The sequence below is a fragment of the Musa acuminata genome, chromosome BXJ1-6 (assembly GCF_036884655.1).
Source record: "Musa acuminata AAA Group cultivar baxijiao chromosome BXJ1-6, Cavendish_Baxijiao_AAA, whole genome shotgun sequence".
Taxonomy (NCBI): domain Eukaryota; kingdom Viridiplantae; phylum Streptophyta; class Magnoliopsida; order Zingiberales; family Musaceae; genus Musa; species Musa acuminata.
This window is the reverse complement of record NC_088332.1, coordinates 34,775,001-34,779,719: the sequence shown is the minus strand read 5'-3', so window position 1 is coordinate 34,779,719 and position 4,719 is coordinate 34,775,001.

The following is a 4,719-nucleotide window of genomic DNA, read 5'->3' as shown; positions in this document are numbered from 1 at the left end:
CGCCCTATGTTAGTGACTGACTATCAATTATACCAACAACCCAACCTACCACTTCCATAGCCCCTAGATATCTAATGACAACACACTCCAAAAGTGGTATTTTCAAACCACGTCAAGTCCTTGACCTACATACTATAACAAACTCCTCCCTTGAGGCTAGTGAGCCCACTACAATTACTAAAGCTAAAAATTCTCTTCACTAGCATAAAGTCATGTGTGAAGAATATGATGCTCTCCTCTATAATACTATGTAGACCCTAGTACCCTTTAATTACATATAAATATCATGGGGTGTAAATTGATCTTTTGAATTAAGCGGAACCTAGACAGATCTGTTGCCATATATAAAGTACGTCTAGTAGCCAAAGGGCTTTATTAATGATCTAGTGTTAACTTCACAAAGACATTTAGTCTTATTATTAAATCCATAATAATTCGATTTATCTTGAGTTTGGCCCTCTCAAAAGGCTAGCATCTATGACAATTGAATATTAACAATGTCTTTTTATAGGGGACTCTAACTGAAGATATCTTCATGCAACAACCTCTTGGTTTCGTTCATCCTTAGTATCTGAGGCATGTTTGTAAATTATAAAAAATTATTTATGGACATCATCAATTGGCTTCATCAACTCCAAGTCTAATACCTCATTATTCCCACGACAACAAAATGGAGGTACAATATATCTTCTGGTGTATGTGGATGATATTATTATCACATGCAATAATCCCTTGAAGATTCAAGAATTCCTAAAGTAATTGGTTGATCAATTCTCCCTCAAAGATCTAGGAACCTTGAGCTATTTTCTGGGAGTGGAAGTTGTTAAATCTTGGATTTTGATGATGAAACTAATTGATAAGTGTTTATGATTTGATCTATATTTTGAGTGACATAGGATGCTTCAATCAGGGAAAGACAATTAAAGCAGGAAGAATCATGTTGGGCCAGAGGAAAACATGTCAGAAGATTGGACGTCAGGCCAGAGGATCGATCGACGTATTGATAGAAGGCTTCGGGCCATGGATTTGGGCATCGATCCAAGAAGAGCGGATATTGCACTAAGGATATCAGAGTTACAGAGGTCAACTGGTCGATTGGGCAATTGGCCGCAAAAGAGGATGATGCGTTGAAGAATCGGATGAAGCGTCGATGGACCAATGATATGTCGGACGACATGATTCATATTTAGTAATAATTGTCTAGATCAAAGTGTGTTTTTATGTGTACAGGATTAACTACGATAGCAAGGCATAACGCGATTTCGTTGGGAGTTCGAGAGTTCGTCGGAAGTCCAGACATTCGTCGGAACCAACCGAGAAGTCCAGGAGCTTGCCAAAGAAGCTCGTTAGAACTCACTAAGAAGATCGTCGTGAAGTCTAGGAGCTTGTCGGGAGTCCGTTGGAACATTGTTGGGAGTTCGTTTGAAGTTTGTCGGAAGATCGTCGGAAGCTCGTCGGAAGAGTAATTGACATACCAGAACTAGAATGCTTAGAATATGTCTTAGAAATCATAGTTAGAATATAATTGGAGTTGGGATTGGGAGGTAATCCTATCAACTCTGTTAGGAGCCAACTGGGCCCAAAGTTGGGCTGGTTTGGGCCGGATTCAAGGCCTAACTAGGATGCTGAAAGCCTAACCGGTGATGGCACCGCTTGGGAGACTCAGTCTCCTAGGTGGTCTGGGCGGTGGTACCACCCAAAATGTGTGGTGGTACCGCCAACAGCAAATGCTGCCAGCAGTGGTACTGCTGACAACAAATGCTGCCAGTGGTGGTACCACCAGAGCTCGGTCTCCGAGCTCTATCAGGCGGTGGTACTGCCTGTACCCAGGAAACCCAGGATGAGATGTTTTTAGGCTCTAAGTTTAAATCAACTTGAGGCCTATAAATACCCCTCTTATCCCTGGTTAAGAGACACAAGACTTGAGAGTAAAAATAGAAAGAAACGCTGCTGCAATCTTGTGTGAACTCCTTTCAAAAGTTCTAAGTATTAGAATAGTTTGAGAGAGGAGTAAGTAGGGGTGTAAGGGTTATCTCCTAAACCTGGTAAAAGGAGAATCAAGTTGTAAAAGGTAGTTGGTCTTCGTCTATTAAAGGAAGACCATTAGTGGATGCCGGTGGTCTCGACGGAAGAGGAATCGGTGGAGTGGATGTAGGTCACGACGATCGAGCCACTATAAAATCTGGTTTGTGTTTTCCTTCTTGCAATTTACTTTTGTAGCAAACTGTCTTTACTCCTTACTGTGCTTTTACTATGCCTACACTTATGAAAAAGCATTGAATTTCAATTTATCTTACGAGTTTGGTTTTTATCGTACGAAACATTTTCAAGCTGCACTAATTCACCCCTCTCTTAGTGCCAACTCGTTCCTAACAGAAGCTACATTTACATCTTCATATCTCTTCCTATCACAAAGAAAATATATTCAAGATTTATTATCGAAGACAAATATGCAAGATGCAAAAGAGGTTACAACTCCCCTCTCTACTAGTGAATCACTCAAATTATGTGATGGAAGCCCTACTACCGACTCTACTCAATATCTTATTTGCAGTCAATAAATTATTATAATTCATACATCAACCATCTACTACGCATTAGTCTGCGGTCAAATGAGTTTTACTATATCTTAAAGGGATCCTCAATCATGGCCTCTTTCTTTGTAAACATGCCCCACTTCATCTCCATGCATTTGTTGATGTTGATTAGGTAGGGAACTTTGATGATAGAATATCCATGTTGGGGTATGTTGTCTTTCTTGATGCTAATCTAATCAATTGAAGTTCTAAGAAGCAAAAGATAATCGTATGATCTACAACTAAAGCTGAATACCATGTCATCGCCACCATTGTTGCTGAACTCAATTGAGTTACAAATCTGCTCAAGAAACTCAACGTCAACTCCACCCTTACTCCTATAATATATTGTGATAATGTTGGAGCTACCTACTTATGCATTAATCCAGTGTTCCACTCACGCATGAAACACATTATCATCGACTTTGACTTCATGCGAGATCAAGTTGTCAAACATCAACTATGTGTTTTTCACGTACATACAACCGATCAACTAGTAGACTCACTCACGAAGCCTCTCACATGCAAACTATTTTTATTTCATCCATCCAAGATCAACATCCTTGACAGGCGCTTAATCTTGTGGGGGAATTATAGTAGATAAGATTTTTTCAACTACACAACGAAATATCATTTGATGAAAAATTCTCTCTTCTAATATATATAAATAGATATTATATTTAATTAACTCAAACATACTTTATCATTAAATCTCATTTGATCACGCTCTACGTCGATTTCGGCACCTCCAACCCCGACAAAAAGCTCGTCACCAAAGTGCTTCACGAGGGTGATGTGTTTGTGTTACCGCAAGGCCTTATCCACTTTCAGTTCAACTACGGCACCAAGAAAGCCGTCGCACTCTCCGGTCTCGGCAGCCAAAAGCCGGGGGTGATCACCATTGCCAATTCCGTCTTCGGGTCCAAACCAGCCATCTCGGATAATATCCTCGCTAAAGCCTTTCAGATGGACAAGAAGACCATAGACCGAATTCAAGCTCATTTCTAGGATCACAAACTAGCTAGGGAACTGCTGCATTCTGCTCCTTATCATCATCATTCTTTGTGTTCGTTCCTTTGCTTGTTGTATGCACTTGTCCCTTTGTTCTTAATGTGCAAAAAGGGTGATGTTCTTGATGTTTGTGGGAAAGTAGATTGAATAATGCTAATATTCTTGTTAATTATATCAATGAATTCTCAGTAATACATATAATATGTCACAAAACATGGTGCAGATATTAATATGTAATAACTCTCTGCTTGTACAATTACAATATGACTGGGTGAAAACAGAAGAAGACATGAATACAAGTTGCATGGGGCAATAAATCATTTTAATTCCAATCCAATACCAAGAATCAATAACTGTAAATTATCAATGGTGTCAATACAATTGGGGGATATATCCACTTTGGTGACAATGGAATTTATCCTAATATACATAAATAGTATCCTCATTCCACAAGAAATAAAATGGAAGCTGAATATATATAAAAATATAGGAAAAAAATTATTGAAATTTTAATTGACATTGGTACCCCTGTGAAAATCGTTTTACTTGACTATGATACCATAGATATTAATTTATCTTAGGTTTTTATATTTGTAACTCATAGAGTCTCAATATTTAGTGGGATGTATATATTGTACAAGGCAACATTTTTTTTCAAAATTCGCAAGGATAATATATAAAATTTAAATGAAAATGTATGAATTTGTATGTTATAATGAAATTTAGAGGAGTAAACAAAAACTATTTCAAATATTGAAATGATAGATATGCAAGATACATAAAGCACACCCGACCGTCTCCCACCCACCATACACCACACCCTCGTCTGAGTGGGCCTCGTTCTACGCAAGATACATAAAGCACACCAGACCCTCCCCACCCATCCTACACCACACGCTCGTCTGAGTGGGCCCCGCTCCCAGACCGAGGCATACACCGTGGAGAGACCATATATATCGTGTGCCGTTCTCGACGTCTTGCTTCCTTTCGCTTCTTCTCTCTACAGTTCCTAACAATTTAGTCTGTCTTATACGTCAAACCGCCAACATTATTTAGATTCAGATCACAAAGAAAAGAAAATAAAGAGAGAGAAAGCACAATTATCTCTCTCTAAAGATAACATCATCTTACC